Consider the following 15815-nt stretch of genomic DNA (forward strand, 5'->3'; position numbering starts at 1 on the left):
CTAACCCTAACCCTAACCCTAACCCTAACCCTAACCCTAACCCTAACCCTAACCCTAACCCTAACCCTAACCCTAACCCTAACCCTAACCCTAACCCTAACCCTAACCCTAACCCTAACCCTAACCCTAACCCTAACCCTAACCCTAACCCTAACCCTAACCCTAACCCTAACCCTAACCCTAACCCTAACCCTAACCCTAACCCTAACCCTAACCCTAACCCTAACCCTAACCCTAACCCTAACCCTAACCCTAACCCTAACCCTAACCCTAACCCTAACCCTAACCCTAACCCTAACCCTAACCCTAACCCTAACCCTAACCCTAACCCTAACCCTAACCCTAACCCTAACCCTAACCCTAACCCTAACCCTAACCCTAACCCTAACCCTAACCCTAACCCTAACCCTAACCCTAACCCTAACCCTAACCCTAACCCTAACCCTAACCCTAACCCTAACCCTAACCCTAACCCTAACCCTAACCCTAACCCTAACCCTAACCCTAACCCTAACCCTAACCCTAACCCTAACCCTAACCCTAACCCTAACCCTAACCCTAACCCTAACCCTAACCCTAACCCTAACCCTAACCCTAACCCTAACCCTAACCCTAACCCTGACCCTGACCCTGACCCTGACCCTGACCCTGACCCTGACCCTGACCCTGACCCTGACCCTGACCCTGACCCTGACCCTGACCCTGACCCTGACCCTGACCCTGACCCTGACCCTGACCCTGACCCTGACCCTGACCCTGACCCTGACCCTGACCCTGACCCTGACCCTGACCCTGACCCTGACCCTGACCCTGACCCTGACCCTGACCCTGACCCTGACCCTGACCCTGACCCTGACCCTGACCCTGACCCTGACCCTGACCCTGACCCTGACCCTGACCCTGACCCTGACCCTGACCCTGACCCTGACCCTGACCCTGACCCTGACCCTGACCCTGACCCTGACCCTAACCCTAACCCTAACCCTAACCCTAACCCTAACCCTAACCCTAACCCTAACCCTAACCCTAACCCTAACCCTAACCCTAACCCTAACCCTAACCCTAACCCTAACCCTAACCCTAACCCTAACCCTAACCCTAACCCTAACCCTAACCCTAACCCTAACCCTAACCCTAACCCTAACCCTAACCCTAACCCTAACCCTAACCCTAACCCTAACCCTAACCCTAACCCTAACCCTAACCCTAACCCTAACCCTAACCCTAACCCTAACCCTAACCCTAACCCTAACCCTAACCCTAACCCTAACCCTAACCCTAACCCTAACCCTAACCCTAACCCTAACCCTAACCCTAACCCTAACCCTAACCCTAACCCTAACCCTAACCCTAACCCTAACCCTAACCCTAACCCTAACCCTAACCCTAACCCTAACCCTAACCCTAACCCTAACCCTAACCCTAACCCTAACCCTAACCCTAACCCTAACCCTAACCCTAACCCTAACCCTAACCCTAACCCTAACCCTAACCCTAACCCTAACCCTAACCCTAACCCTAACCCTAACCCTAACCCTAACCCTAACCCTAACCCGGTGTGACGTCATGATGAGTCATCAAGATGGCGGCCCCCATAGGGTCACGTGGTGCGGAACCAAGATGGCGGCCCCCATGGAGTCACGTGACTGGTGACCAACATGGCGGCGGGCGGGGGTCACGTGACTCGACAGCTGGGATGACGGCGAGTGCTCTGTGACGTCATTTACGGCAAGATGGCGGCCCGTGACGTCATTTACGGCACAATGGCGGCCGTAGGGGTGACGTCATTTACGGCAGCAAGATGGCGGCCGCGAGGGGGGTCACGTGATCGGGGACCAAGATGGCGGCCGTCGTGACGTCGTGATGACTCATCAAGATGGCGGCGCCCATACGGTCACGTGGTTCGGGATCAATATGGCGGCGCCCATGCGGTCATGTGACTGGGGACCAAGATGGCGGCGGTCACGTGACCCGGGACCCAAGATGGCGGACTCTGTGATGTCATCAAGATGGCGGCGCCCATGGGGTCACGTGATGTCGTACAACATGGCGGCGCCCAGAGGGTCACGTGGTACGGCAGACAAGATGGCGGCCGCCAGTCGGTCACGTGATTTGCGACCAAGATGGCGGCGGCCAGGGGTCACGTGACCCGAGAGACAAGATGGCGGCGAGTGCTCTGTGACGTCATTTACGGCAACAAAATGGCGGCTGTGGAGGTGACGTCATTTACGGCAACAAAATGGCGGCCGCGAGGGGGGTCACGTGGTGTGGGGGGGCAATATGGCGGTCGCGAGGGGGTCACGTGGTACGGGAGGCAAGATGGCGGCCGCGGGGGTGACGTCATTTGCGGCAAAATGGCGGCCGCCGGGACTGGGATTTTTTTTTGGGGTTTTGGGGGGATTTTGCGCGGTTTTCGCGGGTCGGCTGGGGTTGGAATGGCGTTCCGGTTCGCGTGGGGCCGGTGGCGGCGCGCGTGGGGGTCTGGGGGGCGCGGGGTGGGGGGCGGCGTTTCGGTCGGGCGATTGGGGGGGACGCCTGTGCATTGGGGTCCTTTCTGGGGCGTGTCGCGCCGGTGACGTCATTGGGGGTGCGCCGCGGGTGCAGTAACGTGGGGGGAGCGGCAGGGGGCGCTGTGCATGCAGTACCGGCCGGCGAGCAGCAGGTGGCGCTGTGCATGTAGTACTGGCTGGCAAACACCAGGTGGCGCTGTGAGTGCAGTACCGGCCGGCAAACGGCAGGGGGCGCTGTGCATGTAGTACCGGCCGGCAAGCAGCAGGGGGCGCTGTGAGTGCAGTACTCGCGGGTAGACGGCAGGTGGCGCTGTGACTGCATGATTTGTGTGTAAATGGCATGCGGTGGGGTGCTGGCTTGCAGGGGGTGGGTCTGGTGAGGGGGGGGGGGGGGGGGGGGGGGGGGGGGGGGGGTGGCGGCCACCGGGGCGGGGTGTGTGGGATGTGTATGTGGGTGGGGACTACTCATTACTATTGATTGCTGACAGGTGGGATCCCTATATACACTGTATATAGTAAAAAGAAGGAAAACTATATGTCTGGTGCAGCAGTAGGAAATTTCACGCTCCCGGGGAGTAAGTAGTTTGGTTTTCTTAAATTTCTTTTTTTTTTTTTTTTACTCCCAGGGAGCCTGAAAGTTTTTACTGCTGCTTTTTTAATCTAATCTAAAGCTAGAAAGGAAAACAAAGTTAGAAAGACAAGAAAGGAGAAGGAGAGAGAGAGAGAGAAGAAGAGAGAAGGAGAGGGAGAGAAGAAGAGAGAAGGAGAGGGAGAGAGAGAGAGAGAGAAGAAGAGAGAAGGAGAGGGAGAGAAGAAGAGAGAAGGAGAGGGAGAGAGAGAGAGATGTGAGAGAAGAAGAGAGAGAAGAGAGAAGGACAGAGAGAGAAAAGAGAAGTAGAGAGAGAGAAAAGAGAAGGAGAGAGGGGGAAGAAGGAGAGAAAGAGAAGAGAGAGAAGCAAAGAGTTAGAAAAAATAGAGGGAGAGGAGAAAAGATGATAGAGAGAGAGAAGAGCAGAGAACAGGGACAAAGAGAAAGAAGAGAGGAGGAGAGAACAGACAGAGGGAGCAGACAGAGAGGGAGAGGAGACAGAGAGGAAAAGACAGAAGAAAATAAAACAGGAAGACAGAGTGAGACAGGAAAAGGAGGGTGGGAGAAGTGAAGAAGGACAGGAGTTAGAGGGAAAGGAAAGTGGTTAGGATTAGAGTGAAAGTGAAAACTTAGGAGTGGGGTGAAAAAGGAAAAGACTAAGAGAAAAAAAAACACAAACCAAGGAAAAGGAGAACACTGAGAGAAAAAGAAGCAAGAAGACTTAGATTGACAGTGATAAGAAAACAGAAACAAAGGGTTAGAGATAGATGGAAGTTAAGTTAGAAATAGAACAGTAAAGTGAGGAGCAAAAGGAAGAAATACAGTGGAAAGAAATGACAAAACCACACCAAAAAAAGACAGGAGCCACGGTGGGGAAAGGAAGGGCAGGGGGTATCTTTATTAAGGGTGACTCAACTTTATTGAAAGAATGCTTTTATTTATACATCAGCAAAATACATGGAAACAGTGTATACAAGTGCAAGTGCAGATACAATGCATAGACACACTAGTCAAAGTCTAATTTACATACAGAGCAATACAGCAAAATGAAGCAGTTAATGCAAATGCAATACAGAGCAGCAATACAGAGCAGCAATACAGAGCAGCAATACAGAGCAGCAATACAGAGCAGCAATACAGAGCAGCAATACAGAGCAGCACAGCAAAATGCAGCAGCTAAGGCAAATGCAATACAGAGCAATACACATATTAACACAAAGCAATAACCTTTTTCTATTTTCATTAGATGTTGATTTATTGTGACAGGAAACCCAAAACAACAAAAGCACACAGAAAACAACACTCATCACCACTAACACCCCCTTCAGCTTACACACAAACTCACCATCACTGCCATCACAACTGCTAAATTACTCCGCAGCAATCATTGGTCCTCAGGAACACGGTTCCCAGGTGCCTCCAAAAAATCCTCCTGCCTGACAAAAACCCCGGTCCCTGGACGGTCTGCGCCCAAACTTTGGTGATGAATGTTGCCTCGCAGACCGACCGGGACCCGGGAAAAAAAAACCCAGCCGGGGGGAAAAAAAAAAAAACCCCCCGGCTGGGGATTTTTTATTCTAAATTTAAAAATGAATTACAAAACCTGAAAAGCAAAAGTCATATAAGGTTACAACCCTTCAACACACACATACACACACACACACACACACCTCCTTCAGCTTACACACAAACCCACACTGACTCACACCTCAACTGCTCTGCTAACCCCCGGCACGCATTCGCGCCGCTCCTCGGGAACGCGGTTCCCGGGAGCCTCCAATAAAATCCTCCTGCCTGACAAAAACCCCGGTCCCTGGACGGTCTGCGCCCAAACTTTGGTGATGAATGTTGCCTCGCAGACCGACCGGGACCCGGGAAAAAAAAACCCAGCCGGGGGGAAAAAAAAAAAAACCCCCCGGCTGGGGATTTTTTATTCTAAATTTAAAAATGAATTACAAAACCTGAAAAGCAAAAGTCATATAAGGTTACAACCCTTCAACACACACATACACACACACACACACACACCTCCTTCAGCTTACACACAAACCCACACTGACTCACACCTCAACTGCTCTGCTAACCCCCGGCACGCATTCGCGCCGCTCCTCGGGAACGCGGTTCCCGGGAGCCTCCAATAAAATCCTCCTGCCTGACAAAAACCCCGGTCCCTGGACGGTCTGCGCCCAAACTTTGGTGATGAATGTTGCCTCGCAGACCGACCGGGACCCGGGAAAAAAAAACCCAGCCGGGGGGAAAAAAAAAAAAACCCCCCGGCTGGGGATTTTTTATTCTAAATTTAAAAATGAATTACAAAACCTGAAAAGCAAAAGTCATATAAGGTTACAACCCTTCAACACACACATACACACACACCTCCTTCAGCTTACACACAAACCCACACTGACTCACACCTCAACTGCTCTGCTAACCCCCGGCACGCATTCGCGCCGCTCCTCGGGAACGCGGTTCCCGGGAGCCTCCAAAAAATCCTCCTGCCTGACAAAAACCCCGGTCCCTGGATGGTCTGTGCCCAAACTTTGGCGATGAACGTCGCCTCTCAGACCGACCGGGACCGAGGAAAAAAAAACCCAGCCGGGGGGGAAAAAAAAACCCCCCCCGCTGGGGATTTTTTATTCTAAATTTAAAAATGAATTACAAAACCTGAAAAGCAAAAGTCACATACACAAGGTTAAAACTAGTCAGCATGTGCTCACACACACAGAGACGAGTGGACACAGACACACACAGTCATGTGCTCTCACACACGCTCACACACTCTTCCTGCTTACAGGCTCGCTATGGCCCTTACTCAAGATGCTGAAGAACGTGCTTCGACGCGTCTTCTGGCTGCCACTCCTTGACGTCGAATGGTAGATTCTGGGGAAATCGGTAGCCTCGAGGACCTGTGAGACGACAGGAATTGGTCAACTTGTGGCTGACAGCTAGGAATTTTCCCCACTCTGGACCAATAAATTTTCTACCCAATATGCCATAAAAGACAGATGAACAGTAAAGTTTTTACAACTGTTCTACCTAACTATGACTACATGCCAGGGCAGGGCAGCTCCAATCATAAGTGGTATATTATAAGTACATAGAATATAAGCAAACGCATACAGTGCAAGTGTACATACAGTGTAAGTAGACACAATACAAGCCGACACAGGTACACGCAATATAAGTATATACAATATAAGCCTATACAATACAAGCCAACAGAGGTACACGCAATATAAGTATATACAATATAAGCCTATACAATATAAGCCAACAAAGGTACATGCAATATAGCTACACACAATACAAGCCAACACAGGTACACGCAATATAAGTATATACAATATAAGCCTATACAATATAAGCCAACAAAGGTACATGCAATATAGCTACACACAATACAAGCCAACATAGGTACACACAATATAAGCCAAGACTTGAGATAACTCTGTGGAAGATTAATTGTTGGGCCCCATAGCCTTTGAGAAGATGGAACCTACAGAACAACTGCAGTCACTTGAGGAGGGTGTAAGACGCTCCCTCTAGAAGTCCAAGATAATGGCATGGAAAAAAAACCACTACCAAAGCTGGTAGTGAGAAGGAAGATGGATGAGAAAATCTTGTAATCCTTTCCTGTCTCAAAGAGTAAAAATGTAAAGATGCTAGAATAAGCTATATCTGGGAAGGAATGTGAGTAAAATACTGCCTATATGGCACAAAATAGTGCCTGTAAAGCATCGAGATGTAACAAAGGCCTATGACACGGAAGACAATAGACACAGACTACATAACACGGATGACACAACATAGACACGGATGGCATAACAGAGACACGAGTAAACTGCCTAGCACTTTCAACTTATGGACCCGAGATTCATAGCGCAAGATGAGCCAGAGGCCGATGATGCCAAAGGAAAGAAAGCCCTATGATGATGGCACGTGATGATGAAACATAACTCCTTAAAAGAAGTTAGTGCCAAAGCAGTTAAGAGGATGCTCGAGAGGCTCAGCGAGCCTAGAGAAGGAAGCCGACTGCCGGGTGACCGTGGCCGTAGCTCCGGACCTGAAGGCGAGCTCCTCGGGGAAAAGATCCGTGACGACGTCGGGCCGAGGAAGGCGGACAACGCAAAGTTCCCGAGAACGTGGAGATGGGTTGGAACTGCCCTGCCCGGCAAAGGCTCTGGTGAGGCTGAGGAGAAACCCTCTCCCTTTACTTCCAGAGAGCCTGTCCCGATACAGACCTCTCCGCTAAGCTGACATGAAATTGCCCCCTGTGATAGTAAAGGTTTTTCCCCTTCTCCAAACCACTGGCCCCGACACTTAGCTTTTGGAAGAGGAGCGGACAAAATCCATCCTCGGTCGCACGTGGACGTTGAGATGTTCTCCGCGTGTGCTTCGGTGTTGCCGTTTCTAAGCTTTGGGTAAGAGCCTCCTCAGGGTACCTAAGACAAAACAGAAAAGGTGACTATTGCCCTCAACAACAGTAATCCCCGGGACTCCTCCGCACCACTCCCCCGGCTCACCTCAAATCTTGATTTGACTCCGGAGGCTGGCCAGAAGATACCTGCAAAGAGAAAAGGTACATACTTAGCATGCTGCTTCATAACATTCACCTATGAGTCAGCCTGCCTAAACGCCGACTCACCTGCCCTCCTCTGTTCCTTGGCGTACCTAGGGCAGCAACAGCACCTGCAAAGTAACAAAGCAGAAAAGCATGCTGAGATACTGTGAAAACACAACCTCCCAAATCTGACAAATATGCCACACCGATACCTTAAGCTCGCACCCACCTGGCACAGATATGCTCGGCTAGGATAGATTGCAAGCGGACCACCTAAAATTAAAAAAAAAAAAAGAGATGCTTAAAGCTGCACCAGAAACTGAGACCTCAGCAATAACAATTGCTTCTGTACACTAGTCAATGCTCACCTCGCCCACTTGGCCTTGACTGCTGCTCTCGGCTTTAACTTCCTAAAAAGAGAGACAAAGAACAATGCTGTAACAGCCACCATTTATGCTTCCTCTACAGAAACAAGTAGTGCCTCACCTGCTTGGGGGAAACCACTCACCCGGGATGGGGCCCTCTGGCACACATTTAATCCATCTGAATCTGAAAAAAGGTTAGGACAAGAGTCAAACTGTTGCAGGATAACTTAAGAGCTCCAGATATCTTGTGTCCATCTACAAATCCCATCTAGAGTCCAACTACACCCCACATTACAAACTTCAAGTCCCCGGGACTTCTCCTATTGCACCGGGCTACGCGGCAGGGCAGCGCAGCTCCGGCACAAATGTGTGTGCTGACACCCGTGACACGGGACGTGACAGACGACGGGGACGCGACATGGACAGAAATCTCCTGGCAAGGAAAATGGCTGTGAGGACTGAGAGAATGCAAAAGGAGATGACCGAGGTGAAACTGATGGTGGGCTGATGAGGCTCAGAGAACACTGGAGGTAAAAGATGCTAACTGAATGATTTATTCCAAGAACTGCAAAGATGGATGCCCAAGAATCCTACGGCCAGAAGCCTGTACCTGCCCTCACATTCTTACAAGTCCTAGTCCGCCATAATGGATCCTGGCGGGGTATAGCTGTCCATACAGCTCAGAACAAGACCTGAAAAAACAGCTGACTGGATGCTTATAAAAAGAGATGAGAGTCTGAGCTCCCGAGTCAAAAGTTCTATGGCATGGGTGCCAGGCCAAGGAACGCTGAGAGCACAGATGCTAAGACTGGTGCCAAGGTTTCTGGTAGGCCCCTCAAAGGGCTAAGATAAAAGACATGAGACAGCTAAACAAGACATAATGCACAACAGACAAGTGACACAATATACACCGGGACTGCTCTGCCCTGCTCACCTCAGCACGGTGATCAAAAGTGAGATTTTGCTTTTAGGGGGCCTAAGGGGCCACTTCTTGGCTACCCTCGTCTCCATAGCCAACTCAAAACCTCCCCCATCCCAGGAGTGCCGACCCAGCACCTCGCTTTCATTCCCTCTGTGGGTCGTGGCCCTCTACTTATCTCTCGGACATCTGGGGATGCCGGTCCGTGTCGGGTGCGAAGAAAGGCCGCCTCGCCGGCTGGGAAGTTGTGCTGTCACCGGGCTGTTGTCTCTTAGACAGCTATATTAAAGAAAACCAAACATCAACACCTGACCTTGGCACCACATCGGCCAAAACCACACAAGTCTGCTACTCACCGTTCTCCTAAGAAGGCCTGGCACCTCGTAACCATAACCCTCTGCCACAGATGTAATTCATCTGCACCTGAAAATTCATCTGCACCTGAAAGAAAGGTAGAACATATGTCAAACACATGCACGATAACTCAAAAGCTGCAAACACCTTATGTCAACCTAGGAATAGCATCTAGAGTCCAAGTACAGCCCACATTACAACTTTCAACTCCCCGGGGCTTCTCCTATTACACTAGGCTATGCGGCAGGGCAGAGCAGCTCCGGCACAAATGTGTGTGCTGACACCCGTGACACGGGACACGACAAACAATGGGCACAAGACACAGACAGAAATCTCTAGGCAAGAAGGATGACTGCGAGGACTGAGAAGATGCCAAATGAGATGACCAAGGTAAGACAGACCGATGGCGAGCTGATAAGGCTCAGAGTGCCCTGGAGAAGGAAGATGCTAAACTGAACGTTTTAGTCCAAGAACTGCAAAGATGAATACACAGGAGCCCTACGGTCAGAAGCCTCTACCTGCCCTCACATTCTTACAAGTCCTAATCCACCATAGGAGAACCTTGCAGGGTGCAGCTGTCCATACAGCTCAGAACAAGACCTGAAAAGACATCTGACTGGATGCTTACAAAGAGTTGCAATTCTGATGCCTGTCTGAGCTCCCGAGTCAAAAGTTTTATGGCCTGGGTGCCGGGCCAAAGAAACGTGGAGATCGTGGCTGCTAAGAATACTGCCGAGGTTTCTGATAGGCCCCTCAAAGGGCTAAGATAAAAGACATGAGACACCCAACCAAGACATAACGCACGGTAGACAAGTGACACGATACACACCGGGACTGCTCTGCCCTGTGCACCTCAGCACTGTGATCCAAAGTGAGACTTTGCTTTTAGGGGGCCTAAGGGGCCAATTCTTGGCTACTCTCATCTCCAGAGCCAACTCAAGACCTCCCCTCCCCGATCCCAGGAGTCCCAACCCAGCACCTTGCTTTCATCCCCTCTGTGGGTCGGAGCCCTCTACTTATCTCTCGGACATCTGGGGATGCCGGTCCGTGTTGGGTGCGAAGAAAGGCCGCCTCGCCGGCTGGGAAGGTCCTGCTGGCACCGGGCTGGTGTCTCTTAGACAGCTATATTAAAGAAAACGAAACATCAGTGCCTGATCTTGGCAGCCCGTCGGCCAAAACCCCACAAGTCTGCTACTCACCCTTCTCCTAAGAAGGCCCGGCTCCTCAGGTGGCACGCTTCAGGAACGCTCGGAGGTCAACGCCGTCGGCGTGGGGTACACCTGGGTTAAGAAGACAGGAGGCGATGTGGCATTGCTGAAAACTGACTGGACCCTTGGTCCTCCTCCCTACTTCCCTGACTCACCGCAACTCCTCGGTGGTTCCTGACTGCTACCCGGAAGACAGGGCTCATCAGGGTGAAAAATTCGGTCCGTCGGCCGGGTGGGGATGGGAGCTTGGCGTGCTCCGAGTGGATTGCCTAAGGCACAAAAACGAGAATGGAGACTTAGACTTGCCCCCTTGGAATTCAGACCTCAGCAACAAGAAAGGCTACTGCTCACCTTACCCTTTTGAACTTGACTGCTGAGATCCAGCTATACTTCCTAAAAATAAAGACCAAAAACAGCGCTGTAATAGGGTCACACTTGACACTCCCCCTGCACAGACAAATGGTGACTGACCTGCTATGGGGAACCCCCTCACCCGGGATGGGGTGCTCTGCCATGGATGCAATGCATCTGCACCTGAAAGAAAGTTAGAACATATGTCAAACACCTGCAGGATAACTCAAAAGATACAAACACCTTAGGTCAACATAGGAATAGCATCTAGAGTCCAAGTACAGCCCACATTACAACCTTCAACTCCCCGGGGCTTCTCCTATTACACCAGGCTATGCGGCAGGGCAGAGCAGCTCCGGCACAAATGTGTGTGCTGACACCCGTGACACGGGACAGACAGGACGTGACAAACAATGGGCACACAACACAGACAGAAATCTCTGGGCAAGAAGGATGACTGCAAGGACTGAGAAGATGCCAAATGAGATGACCGAGGTGAGACCGATGGCAAGCTGACAAGGCTCAGAAAACACTGAAGGAAGAAGATGCTAACTGAATGATTTATTCCAAGAACTGCAAAGATGGATGCCCGAGAATCCTACGGTCAGAAGCCTCTACCTGCCCTCACGTTCTTACAAGTCCAAGTCTGCCTTAATGGATCCTGGCGGGACATAGCTGTCCATACAGCTCAGAACAAGACCTGAAAAGACAGCTGACCGGATGCTTCTAAAGAGACAAGAGAGTCTGATGCCTGTCTGAGCTCCCGAGTCAAAAGTTCTATGGCATGGGTGCCAGGCCAAGGAATGCAGAGATCACAGATGCTAACAATGATGCCAGGGTTTCTGACAGGCCCCACCAAGGCCTAAGGTAAAAGACATGACATATGCAAACAACACATAATACACAAAAGACAAGGGACACGATACACACCGGGACTGCTCTGCCCTGCACACCTCAGCGCTGTGATGAAAAGTCAGGCTTTCCTTTTATGGGGCCTAAGGTGCCGCTTCATGGACACCCCCCACCTCCAAAGCAGACTCAAAAACCCCTCCCAGTAATTCCCAAACCAGCACCCTGCTTTCATTCCCTCTGTGGGTCGTGGCCCTCTACTTATCTCTCGGACATCTGGGGATGCCGGTCTCCGGTGCGAAGAAAGGCCACTTCGTCAGCTGGGAAGGTCCTGCTGTCACCGGGCTGTTGTCTCTTAGACAGCTGTATTAAAGAAAACCAAACATCAGTGCCCGATCTTGGCAGCCCATCGGCCAAAACCCCACAAGTCTGCTACTCACCCATGCTCCTAAGAATGCTCAGCTGCTCGGGCCGCACGCTTCGGGCACGCTCGGAGACCGAGGCTGTCGTCACAGGGGGTGCCTGGGTTAAGAGGAGAGGAGGTGATTTGGCATGGCTGAAACCTGAGTGGAACCTGGCTCCTCCTCCCTACTTCGCCTACTCACTGCAACTCCTCGGCAGCTGCTGAAGGCCACCTGGATGGCACCTTTAAATAGAGTTCAGGGTTTCATCACCAGGTCCTGTAATGCATCCGCAGGGCTCACACGTGCAGGGAATCCGGTGCATCGGCCGGCTGGTGACGGGGGCTTGGCAGGCTCCAAGTGGATTGCCTAAAGCACAAAAAAGAGAATGGAAGCTTAGAGCAGCACCAGAAACTGAGACTGGAGCAATAACAGCTACTTCTCTCCACTGCTCACCTTGACTGCTGGTATCCAGACTTAGTTCCTAAAAAGAAAGAAAGAACAGAGCTGTAACAGAGTCACCACATACACTTCTGTTGCAGAGACAAACGGTGCCTCACCTGCTCAGGGGAAACCACTCACCCGGGATGGGGCCCTCTGCCACACATTTAATCCATCTGAATCTGAAAAAAGGTTAGGACAAGAGTCAAACTGTTGCAGGATAACTTAAGAGCTCCAGATATCTTGTGTCCATCTAGAGTCCAACTACACCCCGCATTACAAACTTCAAGTCCCCGGGACTTCTCCTATTGCACCAGGCTATGTGGCAGGGCAGAGCAGCTCCGGCACAAATGTGTGTGCTGACACCCGTGACACGGGACGGGACGTGACAAACAACGGGAACACGACACGGACAGAAATCTCCTGGCAAGGAAAATGGCTGCGAGGACTGAGAAGATGCAAAAGGAGATGACCGAGGTGAGACCGATGGTGAGCTGATGAGGCTCAGAGAAACCTGGAGGAAGAAGATGCTAACTGAATGATTTATTCCAAGAACTGCAAAGATGGATGCCCAAGAATCATACAGCCAGAAGCCTCTACCTGCCCTCATGTTCTTTCGCGTCCTAGTCCGCCATAATGGATCCTGGCGGGACATAGCTGTCCATACAGCTCAGAACAAGACCTGAAAAGACAGCTGACCGGATGCTTCTAAAGAGACAAGAGAGTCTGATGCCTGTCTGAGCTCCCGAGTCAAAAGTTCTATGGCATGGGTGCCAGGCCAAGGAATGCAGAGATCACAGATGCTAACAATGATGCCAGGGTTTCTGACAGGCCCCACCAAGGCCTAAGGTAAAAGACATGACATATGCAAACAACACATAATACACAAAAGACAAGGGACACGATACACACCGGGACTGCTCTGCCCTGCACACCTCAGCGCTGTGATGAAAAGTCAGGCTTTCCTTTTATGGGGCCTAAGGTGTCCGCTTCATGGACACCCCCATCTCCAAAGAAGACTCAAAAACCCCTCCCGGTGGGTCCCTACCCTGCGCCCCGCTTTCATCCCCTCTGTGGGTTGTAGCCCTCTACTTATCTCTCGGACATCTGGGGATGCCTATCCGTGTCAGGTGCAAAAGAAGGCAGCCTCAACATCTGGGAAGTTCCTGCTGGCACTGTTGTTCAACAACTCCCTGTTGTTTCTTAGTCAACTACATGAAAGAAATCCAAATATAAATGCATGATGTTTGCAGCACACTGGCCAAAACCCAACAATTCTGCTACTCACCGTTCTCCTAAGAATGCCTGGCTCCTGGGGCCGCACCCTTCGGCTGCGCTCCGAGGTTGATGCCATTGTCACGGGGTAAGCCTGGGTTAAAAGGAGACGAGGTCATGTGGCATTGCTGAAACCTGAGTGGACCCTAGCTCCTCCTCCCTACTTCCCCGACTCACCGTGACTCCTGACTCCTCGGCCCGTGCCCAAGGCTACCCTGGTGACACCTTTATATAGAAAAGGCAGAGGCTTCATCAACGAGTCCCATGATTCTTCCGCAGGGCTCGAGAGAGCGGCACACCCGGTGCGTCTGCCGGTTGGTGACTGGGGCTCGGCGTACTCCGAGTGGATTGCCTAAAGCGCAGAAACAGGAACGGATGCTTAGAGTTGCACCGGAAAGTGAGACTGGAGCAATAACAACTAACTGCTTCTGTACGCTACTCAATGCTCACCTTGCCCACCTCATCTTGACTGCTGATATCCAGCTTTACCTCCTGAAAAGAAAAAGAACAGTGCTGTAACAAAGTCACACTTTACACTCCCCCTGCAGAGACAAACGGTGACTGACCTGCTCGGGGGAACCTCCTCACTCAGGATGGGTGGATGGATTTTTCCCTGGATTTTATCCTTCTGCGTCTGAAAGAAAGTGAGGACAAAAGTCAAAGGGCTGTGGGATAACTTCACAGCTCCAAATATCTTCTGTCTATCTAGGAATATCATCTAGAGTCTGGCAACACCCCACAAACTGCAAGTCCATGGGACTTGTCCTGTTGCAGCAGGCTATGCGGCAGGGCAGGGCAGAGCAGCTCCGGCACAAATATGTGCAGACACCCGTGACACGGAACGTGACAAACAGGGGGACAACAAACAACACATTATGCTTGTGGTGAGGGTCTCGAGGGGAAAAGGCAAAAGGGACCCCAAAGACACGCTAGGTAACATGGTACACCGGACAACACGACGTGGACCGGAACTGTTCTGCGCTGCCTGCCTGAAAGCTGCCATCAAAAGGAGAGCCTCTCCCTTTAGCTGTCCTAAGAGGCCCCTTGGAGAAGATTGCTTTTCCCTCTGCTAATTTTTAAATCTGTCCCAGGAACTCCCAACCCACTACTCTCCCATCATCCCATCTCCAGGCCGTGGCCCTGACTTATCTTTTGGATGATCGGTGATGTGGATCCACGTTGCGCCTGAAATGAGTCTGCCTCGGAGGGCCCCGTGATCGCCTGTTAGCCTCTCGGTCAGCTACAATAAAGAAAAACAAAACCAAAGTATGAGTACAGAGGTATGTGGGCCAAATCCCAGCAAGTCAGCTACTTGCCCTCTCCTGAGTGTGCCTGGCTCCTTCAGGCTCCTGCTTCATCCTGATTCCAAGGCTATGGCCATTATTGTGAGTGGCACCTGGGTTAGAGAAAGGCAAAGTTAAATGGCATTCCTGTGAGTGCAGTGGATGACCTTGTGTGCTGTAAGACGTGGGAATGCCTCTGCTCGGCTTCTAAAAGGCCTTGGGTGGGGGGCTCAAATAAACACCCTTTCTCACCCTGCTGCCTTCAAAACCACCCCCCCAACAATAACTCCTAACTGGATACCTGCTCAGCCTCCCTCTCCTAGTCACAATCCTCAACTCACCTGAAGCCTCAATCTCAAACATCATCTTGGACGCTGGGCAGATCCCTCCTGTGACACAACGAATCTGCTGAAAAAAGTGTTGTAATTAACACAACCTGGAGCCTCTGGAAGCTGCACTCCTCCTAAAAAAAAAAAATACAAAACAAAATCAGAACAAAACCAGAAATTACAAATGCACTTCACCACCCCTAAACACAAAACCCAAAATCATGAACTTAAATACGCCCTGTATTCTATGCTGTTTTCTTCACAGTATCTTCAAAGCCTCTGTTGCTTTAGATACCCAGAAACACCTGCTGAAAACAAGCTGAAATAAGCTGAAAGAGCCTCTTGACTGAAATGAGAGGAGAGCTTTTATCCCAGCACCT

General features: G+C 51.0%; 3 long non-coding RNA genes across 6 annotated transcripts; all 3 read right to left on the minus strand.

Annotated features, from left to right (window-relative positions):
• Positions 1-3969: 3969 nt before the first annotated feature.
• On the minus strand, positions 3970-12418 carry LOC129119993 (uncharacterized). 4 transcript variants are annotated; one of them, XR_013180618.1, is made up of 9 exons: positions 12312-12418; positions 12147-12228; positions 9301-10420; positions 8169-9223; positions 8029-8070; positions 7890-7933; positions 7745-7788; positions 7623-7663; positions 3970-7541 (listed from the first exon to the last, which is right to left on the minus strand). It is a non-coding gene; the product is annotated as an uncharacterized LOC129119993 (long non-coding RNA). The 4 variants fall into 4 exon arrangements; XR_013180619.1 differs by having other exon boundaries at positions 3970-6005; positions 7163-7541; positions 8029-9223; XR_013180616.1 differs by having other exon boundaries at positions 8029-9223.
• Positions 10641-11041, minus strand: LOC143693125 (uncharacterized). Its single transcript, XR_013180620.1, has 3 exons — positions 10978-11041; positions 10858-10899; positions 10641-10775 (listed from the first exon to the last, which is right to left on the minus strand). It is a non-coding gene; the product is annotated as an uncharacterized LOC143693125 (long non-coding RNA).
• A 276-nt stretch (positions 12419-12694) lies between the features above and the next one.
• LOC143693127 (uncharacterized) lies at positions 12695-15528 on the minus strand. The gene is made up of 5 exons (XR_013180627.1): positions 14390-15528; positions 14274-14315; positions 14001-14175; positions 13837-13917; positions 12695-13759 (listed from the first exon to the last, which is right to left on the minus strand). It is a non-coding gene; the product is annotated as an uncharacterized LOC143693127 (long non-coding RNA).
• Between the last annotated feature and the right edge of the window lie 287 nt (positions 15529-15815).

The sequence above is a fragment of the Agelaius phoeniceus genome, unplaced genomic scaffold (genome assembly GCF_051311805.1).
Source record: "Agelaius phoeniceus isolate bAgePho1 unplaced genomic scaffold, bAgePho1.hap1 Scaffold_296, whole genome shotgun sequence".
Classification (NCBI taxonomy): domain Eukaryota; kingdom Metazoa; phylum Chordata; class Aves; order Passeriformes; family Icteridae; genus Agelaius; species Agelaius phoeniceus.